General features: G+C 43.4%; 1 protein-coding gene across 4 annotated transcripts in view; it reads right to left on the bottom strand.

Annotated features, from left to right (window-relative positions):
* Window positions 1-13,966, bottom strand: part of LOC149318841 (rho-related BTB domain-containing protein 1-like) — a 75,228-nt gene extending 61,262 nt beyond the window's left edge. For 3 of the 4 annotated variants that reach the window (XM_089510541.1, XM_089510544.1, XM_089510543.1), the window contains exon 1: window positions 13,913-13,966. The gene's annotated coding sequence lies outside the window, so the exon portion shown is untranslated. Of the gene's footprint in view, window positions 1-4,356; window positions 4,437-13,912 lie in introns of those variants that run through there. The other variant, XM_089510542.1, reaches the window with a different exon arrangement.
* Between the last annotated feature and the right edge of the window lie 402 nt (window positions 13,967-14,368).

Below are 14,368 nucleotides of genomic sequence, written 5' to 3'. Positions count from 1 at the left end.
AGAGTATTTTCTCTAGGAATCGCTACATCTTTCAGTGCAACGTTTAGGTAAGGTTGACCATAGGGTTGCATTGGAGGACCTAGATATTCCTAGAGAGAACATATTAATCAAATCCATGAATAATCAAATCTGCAAATATCAAAGCCACAAATATAGAGGGATGAGTGTATATACACTCACAGAAAGAGAGACATATATTATGGCAACAATACTTTTTGTTAAATTATCAGCTTGTCAAAAATCACAAATTAAATTTCCTTTACTAACAACGCTCTCCTATAAATGTCTACCCTGAAGCTCTTAACCACCTCCCTAGTGAGGAAAAGGTATTCAGGAAGAGAAAGGGGCATTCACACTGGAAGACTATGATTAGGTCTGTAAAGTCCCTTCCTGTTGTAATGATTACAACCAAGTCAATGGAATCAGGAATTGTGCAGCCCTCCAGATTAGGGATAGAAAAAATATTCACAATTATTAATTTCCAATATAAAAACCACGATCTCAACAGTAAGGACCCTCGTACTCTCACACACACACTCCTGCATATACACAAGGAGAAAAAATAGACTAGTTAGAATTCTGTGCAATTGTCTCTTGGTATCAGAACGTCCAAAGTATTGTGGATAAATTATTTTGCAGAGAAAAACCAGTGGATTTATACAGGTAAAAAACAACTTTCTGAGAGGAAAATTGGTTTTCTGCTCAGAAAACACTGGCTTTTGCATAAAACAAAACAACAAAACACAGAATAATTCCTTCACAACAGTTTGGGATGTTTGGATATGGGGAGAATACTGGAGAAAAATATTCATTTTTTCCCATAGTTAGGAGAAAACTACCAAAATCATTTAACCGCAACTCCTATCAGTACTAGGCAGCATAGCTAATGGTGAGGAATGTTGGGGGTTGCAACCCAATAACAACTGATGGGCTACATGATTAATACCCCTTAAACAGACAACATGTATTATTATATGCTCTGATCACTTGAAACCATAGCACAAATCTTTGTTATTGTTGTTATGGTTGACCCTGGGAATGTGAAGACTCAAGCAGATTCTTCTTTGTTTGCATAAGGTGATGTCACAAACTATGAGTGCAAACTGTCAGCCTGGATACATTCCAAGTGTGTTAAAAAATTCTGAACTCAACTCCCTCCTATTCCCAACAGATGCAGAAGCACTTAAACTGGTATTAGTAACTAGGACAAAAGACAGGTTGTTTTCCCAAAGAACTAGATTAGATGTGATCAAACAACTGGGCTTTTAAAAAATTTACCAGACAGAAAGATACAGTGTCATAGTCAGAACCTATAAGGTTACTCTTCCAAAGCATTTACTGGATTGTTTTTAAAAAGCAGTAGGCAGAAGCAAGAGAGGGGAACAGATCAAAATTGAATGATGGAAAATAGTAAGAATGGAAAATGTCAAGGGCTTATTACTACATGGAGATAAAATTACTGCAAGTCAAAAGCACTGACTATTTATACAGTTAAATACCTTACTGCTATTTATTTGCTTTAAAGTATATTGTTTCATTTTCTAAAACTGACTATAAAAATTTGAGGCCCATTTAATGCCTAATTTTCTTTTTTCTTGAAGAATGACTTTCTGCTGCTCAACTACTACTTAAAATTAAAATTAGAAAAGAAGAGGAAGCAAACCAGAACAATAATACTAAAATAATCTGACAGAAAAAAAGTGAGTTTCTGCTACTACACACAGCCCACACTTCAGGACAGGTATAAGTTCTGCCAGTATATAAAAAGCCTACATTTTGTTAAGAGGCCAAGAAATGTTACTGATCTCAGAGGTCAAATGGCAACCCACAATAGCTTTGCAGAATTAGGAATGGGGAATTCTGGAGGTCTACTACTCTAAACACCATTTTAAAATAACTTCTTCCCCTCTTTGAACTGGTATTTATCCTCATCTGCAACACACTCTGGGACCTCAGCCAGTAAGGCCTAATGAAAGTGGAGACTTGCACACCACTGTCCCAAAAGTATTATCTCAAGAAATCATGGATCTTTGAACATCTACTCAGATCACCCTGAAATGGTTCTGGTGTTTTCATATTCTCCACCAAGCCAGTAAAGACTGGCCTCTCCAAATTCAACCTTGGAAAGAAAAGAAACATTAGATTCACTTGTGAATTTTCATCAGGCAAGGAGACAACATCCTGGACAGCCTGATGCGGGTTGCTCTTTCCTCTCACTGACAGGCAAGAATTAGAAGCTTTGTATAAGTGCCCAGCAGGGGAACTGATCCTCTTCAAGCCGGTCAAGTAGGACAGTCAGAAATGTATAAAATAAAACAGTACAAACCCAGTTGAGAAAGACAGGGTCAGACCAGAATTAACTACACACATTATGACTGCTGATGGCAAGTCCAAGATAGACAAAAGCTGAACTATCTGACTATCTGTTGGAGCACCAAAAGATGCTTTGGTGCAGGAGAAAATACCTAACTTCTAATGCCATGATGGAGAACCTATGCCACGTGTGCCGGAAGTGGCACTCCGGGCCGTTTCGCCGGGCACGGGCACTGGGGCAAGGAGAAACAGGCACTCGTGTGCCCATTCCTCCTTCTCCCCACCATTTTTGGACCTCCCAATGTCTCCGAGAGACAGCGGGAAGGCAGAAAATGGTGCTGGAGAGAAGGAGCCAGAGGTGTGCGCGTCTGGCTCCTTCTCCCAGCCTTTTCCCGGCCTTCAGTTGCCTATTGGAGACAAATGGAGGCTGGGAAAAGGTCGGGGGGGAGGCGGAGCGACCGGCGCGTGCCAGTTGCTCCTCCCCAGAGACCTTTCCCAGCCTCCGTCTCCAGAAACACAGCTGGGGGCAGGGAAAGGCCCCTGAGTAGTGGCGGTGTGCCGGGTCCTGGGCTCTGTCGTGACCCTTCCAGCCCCAGACCTCCCTCCGGAGAGATCTGGGGCTGGAAGGGTTGTTAAGGAGCTAAGGATGGCAGCGTGCCGGGTCCTGGGCTCCGTCGTGGCCCCTGCAGCCCCAGATCTCCCTCCTGAGAGAGATCTGGGGCTGGAAGGGCTGTGGAGGAGCCAAGGATGGTGGCGTGCCGGCAAACTGCGGAGAACAGTGCGCTGTCCTCCACGGCCCATTTGCCGGCCTCTGGCGCCCCAAAAGGGACCCTCAGGGACCGGCAAACTGCAGAGGACAGCGCCCCATCCTCCACAGCCCATTTTCTGGCCTCTGCTGCCCCAAAAGGGACCCTCAGGGGCCAGAAAACTGCGGAGGACAGCGCCCCGTCCTCCACAGCCTGTTTGCCGGCCTCTGGTGGCCCCAAAAGGGACCCTCAGGGGCCGGCAAACTGCGGAGGACAGCACGCCGTCCTCCACGGCCCATTTGCCGGCCTCTGGCGGCCCCAAAAGGCACCCTCAGGGGTCAGCAAATGCCAGGGGGAGGAGCCAGAGTCTCATAGAGAAAGTGGTATCCTATTCCTCCTCCGACAGTTCCCTCTCCATGCAATAAGATACAAGGACAAAGACTGAATCTGAGTCCATGTTCTCCTAACATGAATGGGGTGTTTCTAAATGTCTGGTTCAGAGAAGTTTTGGTCACTATTTGCTTGGCCTCTTTTTACTGGTAGCAGAAAACATACATCTCTTAGAGATATAAGGTGCTGATGAGTGTTTCAAAATGGCTCCCACCCTTACAGTTTGGTGCCTTTTAAAATAGATGGGTGTGGGGCTTGTGCCATGTAAACCAGCCTCTTTCAGATGGAGAAAAAGTTGGATTGCAAGAATAATGCAAGAAAGGAGGGGAGGAAGATTACTCTCTACCTTTCAACCCAGGGTCAGTTATTCTTGGAGGAGGCAGTGGAGCACTCATCTTGATTAGAAGGTAGAATAATAGAATCCTAGAGTTGGAAGAGACAACAAGAGCCATCCCATCCAAGTCCCTGCCATGCAAGAACTCACAATCAAGCACGCCTGATAGATGGCCATCCAGCTTCTCTTTAAAAGCTCCAAAGAAGGTGACTCCACCATATTCCAAGGCAATGTATTCCACTGTTAAACAGCTCTTACTCTCAGGAAGTTCTTCTTAATGTTGAGGTGGAATCTCTTTTCCTGTAGTTTGAATCCATTGCTCTGGGTCCTATTCTCTGGAGCTGCCGAAAACACACTTGCTCCATCTTCAATATGACATCCTTTCAAATACTGAAACAAGGCTATCATATCACCTCTTAACCTTCTCTTCTCCATGTTAAGCAAATGCAGCTCCCTATGGCACTCCTCATAGGAAGAGGCTGCAGTTCCCTTGGTGACATTCATTCTTATCCAGGTGCAAAAGTTGGAATGTAACACTTGACTGACAACAACCAAGAAAGCTCCTGTGCTCACCTTAAGGATCATCACTTTCCAAGATCTAATTTGGGATGACTGCTGGTAAATATGTAATGGTAGAAACCATGTGAATGTCCTCTCCGTCCTCCAGGCATACCAGACTCTCTGTCAGCTTGAACTTCCCCTCTGCTCTAGTCACCACTTTGCCAGAGTCAGGGGAGGGTAATAAAGCTTCAGGCATGCCAGAGCTGTCATCAGATGAAACACTTCTCTGAAAGATATAATCTCTAGAAAGAAATATCTCCTGAGGAGATTCTTCCCAAGGTAATGATCCATAATATCACCCTAGCTACAAGGACAGAAAAAGAGAGAAAAGTGAGCAGGGGTATAAGGAGAGTATGAGAGAAGTAGAGATTGATTTGTTTGTTTTTGAGGAGAAGAAATAAGAATAAGAAATAAAAAGAAACTAGTTTTTTAGAGAGAACTTATAGCACCTTTGAGGGAACATAGAAAGATGGAGGCCAACTACTCTCATGTTATACAGCCTATTTGATTAATATAATGCAATGTCAAAACATGCTGAATAAGAGAAGGCACAGCATTTAATACAGTGGGCCCTTGGTATCCACTGAGGTTTGCTTCCAGGATCCCCCATGGATAACAAAATCTGTGGATAATCAAATCCCATTAAACACAGTGGAACAGTAAAATAGCATCCCTTATATCAAATGGCAAAATTAAGGTGTGCTTTTTGGAATTTATATGTATTTTAAATATTTTCAAACTGTGGATGGTTGAATCCTTGGATATGGAGGGCCAACTGTACCAGCTGCACAGCTGTACCTGAAATGTTACAGGCTGAGGTACTTCTGTACAAGTTAGCAACCCCTCTCAGGTGTAAAATCATCTTATTTTTATGAGAAGAAAGACATTGATTAGGATGTGGCCTTAGATATACACAGATGCTTGACACCAAGGACATCAGCACTAGACACATTGACAAAGGAAAAGGCTGTAATTAAAACTGAAGCCAATCAAGAATTTTCTCCTCCTCCTACACTTGTCATAACCCAATATTTAGAAAAGTTACTTGTGGGGCTACCATTCTCAGAGTCCCCCCAACCAGTGTATTGTTGAATGATGATTGTTAGGAAGCAAAAATATGGGAAAGTCATCCAGTTTGTGCCTTGCTTATAGGCTTACAAAGAAAGAGTGGCTGGTTCCTGGAAACAGAATGCTGGATTAGATTAATTGTGGTCTGAGCAAAAGGGTTAATTATCATGGTATTGGAAAGCAAGACAGGGGAAAGGTGGCAGGGCTTTGGATTCCATCCACAGCACAAATTCTGGATTTTGCTCTTCAACAGCTTCTGCAGTGGGAGTCTAATTAGGTCTAAAGCTTATCAACACAACAGTAAGTGCTGAGTTTATTTTGATTGAAGCTGATTTCTGTGTTTGTACTGAAAATAAATGAAAACAGAGTGCTTCTAGATTTTTTGTAGTAAACCGTCTGTAGAAAACCAACATTATGCTGTGTCTGGTTTGAACCAGCGTGCTCAAACCCTGAAAAGGCCCTATTTCCCACCACTTGGCTCTTTTGTGCTGTTGAGCTAAATCTAATTGCACCAACTAGTATACAGCCAATGAATCAGTCAACACATTTTTAAGTTTCCAAGTACAGAAGAATGCAGCTGTGGTGGCAAGACAGAGTGCCTGCCCCCTGTGAAGGGGGAGGCAACAGAAGCCACAACGCTTGAATATCCTGGTTCTAGGGAAACAACAGGGTTCACTTGGGAAATTATCTGCTCCTCAACACAGGCTGTTTTCCTGGTCAACCTTGCTCCTTCCATACAGCTAGCTCTGAGAAACCATAGAGCCAGGCATTTAGGAAGCAACCAACTCTAGAGGAAAGACAGCTGCTGATAGGGATTGCAGCCACTGCCACTTCTCTCTTCTTGGAGAGAAGCAGGAAGTTCCCAGCTTTGGAAAACTGTGCAGAATAGTGACATCTTTTGACAGCAAAAGGCCCTGCCATAGTGGGGAGTGGTGAACATGTAGCTTATGGAGTTCTGCATCTCAAGGCAACTATCTCATTGAAGCTCATGGTAGGGCTAGCCCTGCTACAGGAGCGTTGCACAGGAGGCTTTACTTGGTTGCAGCTGGCAATGGCCACTTGCATACTATCCTATGACTCTGAAGCAAATGAGCTTTAGCAATTTCCTCATTCTTAGAGATATGCATAACGTGTCTCTGCTTGAGCTGCAGCTGATGAAGACAGAGTCAACTTCTCTGCTTCTATGTAGAGATCTCGTAGCCCCTTTGAGACTAACCGAAAGAAAGATACAATACTGATATGGATTCTACAGACTTAATGCATCTATACCAGTGATGGTGAACCTTTTACAGGCTGAGTGCCTAAACTGCAACCCAGACCCCACTTATTTATGGCAAAGTGTCACATCCCTCTGGCTTTCTAGTAAGAAAATCTGGCAAACTCTGTGCTAGGGGGACAGCATGTGTGCCCACAGAGAGGGCTCTGAGTGCCACCTCTGGCACACGTGCCATAGGTTCGCCATCACTGATCTATACCTTTGATCTCTACTTCTCTGTTTTACTAGTACAGAGCTTGGAAAAGTTCCTTTTTGGACTTTAACTCCAAGCATCCAGGCTAGCTAAAACACACACATACAGAAACAATTTCCAATTAAACCTTTCACCCAATACCTTAGTTTTCATTCTAAGTCAAAACTTATATTACATGTAACACACATACATTCATTTTCTATTAATCTTGCTTCTCCCCTTCCCTCTGTTTTGTCCACCACTGACAAAATGCAATCTGTAAGCTCCTTAGGGAGTACATATTTCTTCTGTTACTCTGTGAAGTACCATACACATTTAATGGTATTTCATGTAAGAACAATAACAATGTAACACAGCTGCAGAATATAAAGCACAATGAAAATCCTACTGTGACTATGTTTTCTGATTCTCTAGGGCCACGAATCCCACCCTAACCTCTTTTTAGTCCCCTCCAAACTGGCCTCTTTCTCTCTTTGAGCACACATTTGACCACAGTTGTAAAATATTCTCCTCCCATATGAATCAACTCAACTGTCCAATGTAAACATTCTTAAACAGCCCATACTGTCACTGAGGTCAATGACAGCTTGATTGTACAAATATTCTGGCATACAGTATAAATTAAAGTTATGAAAACATTCCTCTTAACACACAACCTCCAGATGTTGGGACAACAGCTCCCATCATAATCCCTGGGTATGTGGGTTAGGGCTGATAGAGTAAGTCTAACAGTTTCAGAAGGTCATCACTTGTCCATCCTGTTCTAGTGCTTATACAGATTATTCATTTCAGAGTTGAAATGCTATTGTCCTCTTCTTTTTGTGCATAGCACAGATTTGTTGTTGTTGTTGTTGTTGCTCGTTCAACCTTGCTGTACTTCCACCACTGGCAAAACCAGTTTTTTTGTGGAGGAAGGGGCATTTCCTTACATAGTTTGACACTGCTTTAACTGCAATGGTTCAATGCAGCAGACTGGAGGAGGGCAAACGTTGTCCCATCTTCAAAAAGGGAAAAAAAGAGGATCCCAATAATTATCGTCCAGTTAGTCTGACATCTATACCAGGAAAGATTCTAGAGCAAATCATTAAACAGAGAATATGTGAACATCTAGAAGACAATTCCATAATCACAAAAAGTCAACATGGGTTTTAGAGAAACAAGTCATGCCAGACAAATCTAATGTCTTTCTTTGATAAAATTACCAGCTTGGTAGATGAAAGGAATGCTGTGGATATAGTATATCTTGATTTCAGTAAGGCCCTTGACAGGGTTCCACATGACATTCTTGCAAACAAGCTAGTGAAATGTGGACTAGACAAAGTAACTGTTACATGGTTTTGTAATTGGTTGACTGGCAGAACCCAAAGGGTCCTCAACAATGGCTCCTTTCAATCCTGGAGAGAAGTGACCAGTGGGGTCCCACAGGGCTCTGCCCTGGGCCCAGTGCCATTCAACATCTTTATCAATGACTTGGATGACAGAATTGGGGGGGGTTACTTATCAAATTTGCAGATGACACCTAATACCCCTGAAGACAGGACCAAAATTCAAAATGACCTGAATAGACTAGAAAGCTGGGTCAAAACTAAGAAAATGAAATTCAACACAGAAAAATGTACGGTACTGCATTTAGGGTGGAAAAATGAAATGCACAGATATAGGATGGGGGACACCTGGCTGAATGAAACTACATGTGAAAGGGATCTGGGAATCCAAGTGGACCACAAGTTGAACATGTTAACAGTGTGATGCAGCAGCTAACAAGGCCAATGTGATTTTAGGCTGCATCGATAGAAGTATAGTGTCTAGATCAAGGGAAGTAATAGTGCCACTCTATTCTGCTCTGGTCAGGCCCCACCTGGAATACTGTGTCCAGTTCTGGGCACCACAATTTTAAAAGGATGTGGAGAAACTGGAGCGTGTCCAAAGGAGGGCGACTAAAATGGTGAAGGGCCTGGAAACCATGCCCTATGAGGAACAACTTAGGGAGCTGGGGATGTTTAACCTGAAGAAGGGAAGGTTAAGAGGTGATATGATAGCTCTGTTTAAATATTTGAAAGGATGTCATATTGAGGAGGGAGCTAGTTGCTGTTTGTTGCTGCTCCAGAGACTAGGACCTAGAGCAATGGATGCAAACTACAGGGACAGAGATTCCACCTCAACATTAGGAGGAACTTCCTGACTGTAAGGGCTGTTCGACATTCTCTTCCAACTCTATTATTCTATGATTCTATGGAATCATGGGATTTGTAGTTTGCTGTGGCACCACAGTGCTCTGACAGAGTATCATAGAATCCTCCAACCCCTATGCCATGCAGGAACTCACAATCAAAGCACTCCTGACAGATGGCCATCCAGCCTCTGTTTAAAAAACTCCAAAGGAGGAGACTCCAAGGGAGTGTGTTCCATTGTTGAACAGTGATTACTAGAAGAGCTAAATATGTCATAAAACTACAGATGCCAGGATTTCATAGCACTGAGCCATGGCAATTTAAGTGGTGTTAAACTGCATTATTTCTGCAGTGCAGATGCAGCCCTCATGATTGCTACCAGCTTGTGAGAATCATCTCCCCAAGTCTGTAAGATTTAAGAGTCATGATTTCTTTTTCTGGAAGCCTGGCTAGGTGCAGAGAAAGAGGGAGAAGGAGATGTCAGAGAACGAAGATAGGAGAGTGCCTTGTTTCCTTTAGCAGTGGCCCTACCAGGGTCCTCACTCTGACATCTTATGTCCCATTACTTACTTTACTGAAGAGCCTGTGTCCCACTATGACAAGGAAAAAGATGACCTTTTCTGAGAATTAAAAAAAAATGTTTTCTGTCATTAAGTTACTGTATTTTTTCAGTCATTAAGTTACTTGCCGCCTTGAGTCTCTACATTGGGAGAAAGGCAGGACATAAGAAAATAAAATAATAATAAACTCATCCCTCCACATTTGTGGTTTTGACTTTTGCGGATTTAATTATTCATGGATTTTATTAATAGGTTCTCTCCAGGAATATCTAGGTCCTCCAGCACAAATCTATGGCCAACTTTAACCAAAAGTTGCATTGAAGGTCCTAGAGGGATCCCTAGAGAGAATACTCCACTAGGTATTTGTAGCTCCTCCAGCGCAATGCTATGGTCAATGTCTGGCAGATGTTGACCACAGAATTGCACTGGAGGACCAAGAGATTTCTAGAGAGGTGTTCTCTCAGGTAAAAACATAGTGTTTTTGTTATTTGTGGTTTTTCTACATTCACAGGAATCCTGTGCCCCTAACCCCAGAGAATGTGTAATAATAATATTTATTATTGATGGTAAGTGGATGCGCATGGGAAAATGAAATGAGGACAAATAGTGGCCTACTGTTAGTTGCAACTAGAAGATAACTATTGAATCAATGGGGTTTATCTATGTGTTGACTCACTATTCAACAACTAATTCAGTGAATTAACCTTTGTTAGGACTATCCAGCAGAATTCCAGCCACAAAGAGTCCCATGTTACTCCTCCCATGTCAAAAGGTCACCGACAGATAATCAATAGCTAGTAGGTCTGTCCAAAGATGGCACATTATACTTGTAGGAGGACAAAAGGAGAATTGTTACAAAAACCTGTCTCTCACCTAGACACCTTTATATCCCACTGGTTGAGACCTGCTGTCCTATGTAATGCAGTCCTCAACAGGAAAAAAAAAATCTTAAAATGAATGGAGGGATTGTGAAATTTGAAATTGTCCCCAAATAAAAAATTATTATGGAAGTTCCAGAGCCTTTATTTTTTTTAGTATGCCACATTCTATTATATATCAATGTATAATTGGATTTTAAAAAGAAGATTATCAACTTAAATATTGCCTTGACCACGGCTTCTCTCTTATTGTATGGGTGCTATAATGGTTATGGTCAAATGCTATGTTCCCATGTAGAGCCAGCAGGCTAAGCTTAAAGACTTAAGCCAAATTCATAAATAGACATGGACCACACTGTAGAACCAGTAAATGCAAAGCCCTAAATCCAGTTGTTAATTTCAGCTAGAGCACGCCCACTGAATCAATGGAACTCAGATAAGTACTGATTTGCCAAGTTCTCATTGATAGGTCTACTCCATCTGGAACTAGGAATTGGATTGAGACCAAAGTCAGTTGGAAGCTGATGGATGTTACTTGCCCATTTGTATACCTGATTATCTAATTTTATTACATTAATGGTTGATATGTTCCTTAGGTTTTGAAAACATATTAAATTAAATTCCAAGCTACTGAATATCTCTTTATCAATGATTCTACCCTGTATCAATATGGGATTAGATAGGAATACATTTCAAATTTGATTTATCAGTTCTCTGAAAATAATGGAAGCACAAGACTGCTATTATTCAAAAGGCCTTGGAAAGTAGTTATCCAAGCCAATTTACAGTATTAATGTGTACTAATGCACACAAAAATAGCACTAGAGATAAAATAAGATTGAAAAGAATATACTGTGTGCATATAGCTCACAAAATGGATCATAAACCCAGAAGTTTTCACATCTTAAAACCAAGATAGAAATAAAAAAGGGAATTTGAAGTTTAGACAAAATATCCTTCTGTGAAGAGGCCAAAGGAGGGAAAACAGGCATCTAGAATTGTTTCATGCAAATTACTGACTTAGCAATGATTAATTAAGGTAAACATCATAATGGTTACTAGTGGGGTCCCATACATTCATGACAGAATGGACGAATCTCATAACAAGATTTCAATCTTCCTTTGCTTTTTTAAAAATAGCCCTAGTCCCATTTAGCATTTATCCAGCACTACCAGTTTGATAGGCGCTACATGTTTGGCTGCTGTTCAACAGCAAGTCCAGGAACAGAAAACAAACCACGGGTGAGCTACTGTCAGTCACTGAGAATATTCTGGCATCGCCTCCTAGCTCTCCCTATGACCATATGCAGAACTTCACGGATTTCTGAGAACAGATGTGCAAAGCCAGCTTTCTAACCGCATGGCTTGCGTTATGGCCAGCAGAAGCCAAGTCGGTCAAAAGAACTGGATCAAACTGCCTACCTTGCTTTTTTCCCCTGTTTTAAGAGGGATGCAGGTGGCGGGATGCCATCACATATTTCAAGCAAATGAAAGTGTTGGGGGGGGGGGAGGTTCTATTGAAATATTTGTTGCATGATAGATATGAGAGGAAAGATGCAGTCAAAGCTCAGGGCTTTTCAGGGCCATTGGCTCCCCTATGAGAGAGATCAGCACCTGCACAACTCGCCTGTCCCGCCCAAAGAAATGAGAGGTGTTTAGAAAAGTTCAGCTGGAAGGCATCAAGCTATGGCTTGGCCATTCATTCAAGACCCTGATTCACCAAAAATTAACAGGGGTGTTAACACATGATCTGCAGCAAGACACCCTTCCCTCCGTGTCCACCACACCTTCTGAAACCTGAAGGAATTATAATTGGCAGGTCTGTAGTCTACTGGAATGGTGTGTTGTTGTTTTATATTTGCTTACCCCCCTATTTATTTTTATTTTCCACTATCAGTAGTTTCAACAATTCATTAAAGCTAACTGAAATAAACCAATGCATAAAGAACAATGAAACAGTCAGGACATCCTTTACACTGAAGTGATGCTCATTATAAAGGACTCTGGGAGGGTATTACAGTCCAGGATAGCATGAAGTTGTCAGAGTGAATCGTCCAAGGTGTCATCTCTTTTGCTGTAAATGGACAAGGCCACCAGCCAGGAGGCTGAGCACCCTCAGCCCAGACACTCATGGCTTCTGGGAACTCATGCCTCCCAGTCAGGGCAGCCCCTGGTTGTTGTCACAGCAACTCACAACAGACTCTACAGCAGCTGCCTCCAGAGAGGCAAAAGGAGGCCTGGAGCCAGACAAGGAGGCGCAGCCAGGGCAGGGTGACCAGAGGTCCTCCTTTTCCAGGACACGCCCTCCATTTCCACCTTTTCTCCAGGACGAATGTCCAAAATGTCTCCATTCTGAGCATGAATGAGAAGCATGCATTTATCTTTATAGGAGTGTTGTGAACTTTTCTTGGTCATGTCCTCCTTTTTTTCTTGGAGGTGCTACATTTTGCGGTGCCTTGTTCTCCTTTGCAGTGAGGACACATCTGGTCACCCTGAGCCAGATGTTGCTTTAGATTTCGCCAGACAGACAGGCACTTCTAATTTGCTTGGCCCCCCCACCCATCCCTCCCCTCTGAGAAATTCGACAAAGCTAACCTGTGCAGAGGATGGATGCGCCGGATCATCCCCATCTACTTGGGGAAAGGGAGCTGGGTTGCATCCACACTGCACAAACAACTGCAGAAACAATTCGGTTTCACTCTGCTCTGCTCTGGTGCCACAACAAACTACCAAACCCAGCATCCCATATATAGCATTGAACTAAGGCAGTTCAAAGTGGGGTCAAACCCAGATTATTTCTGCAGTGTGGCACACAGTCCAGACACAGGGTGACCAGGATGTCACAACCACAAAGGAGGACAAAGCACTGAGAAATGTAGGACCTTCAAGAAAAACGGAGGGCATTACAAAACAAAAGTTAAAACAATCATATAAAGATAAACCAAGTCATGCTTAAAAATAGAGAGGATCCTTTGGAATTCCTCTTGGACTGGAGAAGTGGTCCCCAAACTATGCTCTCTCTCTCAGGGATTTTGGACTCCAGCTCCCAGAATCCCCAGACTATGGCCCAACGTGGCTGAGGCTTCTGGGAGCTGAGGTCCAAAGTCTCTTAAAGGGCCATAGTTTGGGGTGGTATAATACTATATACCAGTGGTCCCCAAACTGTACTCTTTCAGGGATTTTGGATTCCAGTTCCAAGTCCAAAATCTCTTAAAGGGCACAGTTTGGGGATCCCCTGGACTGGAGGCTGAAATGGAGGACGTTCCCTGGGAAAAGGAGGACATGATGGCCCTGGTTTTGGCCCCAAAGAAGGGAGGGGGATCTGGTCCTGAGGCACCCACTTTCTGGGGGAAGAGGCTGCAGATGTGCAACGAGAAAGAAAGCCAAGGAAGGGCAGGGGCTGAGGAGGGGGGGGGGCTTACCCGGGCAGGAAAGGAGGGATGCCTGCCTGGCAGGAGCAGCAGCCTCTGGGGACCGAGTGGATGCCCTCGGTGGGTTCCCTCGTCCTCCTTACAATGGGCAGCAGGGCAGCCAGGGCAGTAGCCCCAGCCCCACTGTGTTGCACAAAGGCAGCATGGCGCAAGTCTTGCAAGTGCAGTGGTTGCTGCAGCTGCCTCCAGCGCCTAGGGATCCAGGGTGAGTCTGGAGAGCAATGCATGGAACAAATAAAGAAATAAATAATAAAGGAAGTCCAAGTAGTCCTCCTCCCTCCCTGCCTCTGACGTGGGCAGCCTTCGGGTCTATTTATACCGATTGGTTTTCATTCATGAAAAGAGGAGGGAAGGGAGGGAGGGAGGGCTGTGCGTAAAGGAGGCGGGGAAGAAGGCAGGCCAGGGCTGCCCACTCCAGAGCCATCTCCCTCCCTCTCTCTACTAGGG

The sequence above is a fragment of the Sceloporus occidentalis genome, unplaced genomic scaffold, assembly GCF_023333645.1.
Source record: "Sceloporus occidentalis isolate IW3139 unplaced genomic scaffold, rSceOcc1.0.p SCAF_2, whole genome shotgun sequence".
Classification (NCBI taxonomy): Eukaryota; Metazoa; Chordata; class Lepidosauria; order Squamata; family Phrynosomatidae; genus Sceloporus; species Sceloporus occidentalis.
This window is presented reverse-complemented; position numbering and strand designations above follow the sequence as displayed.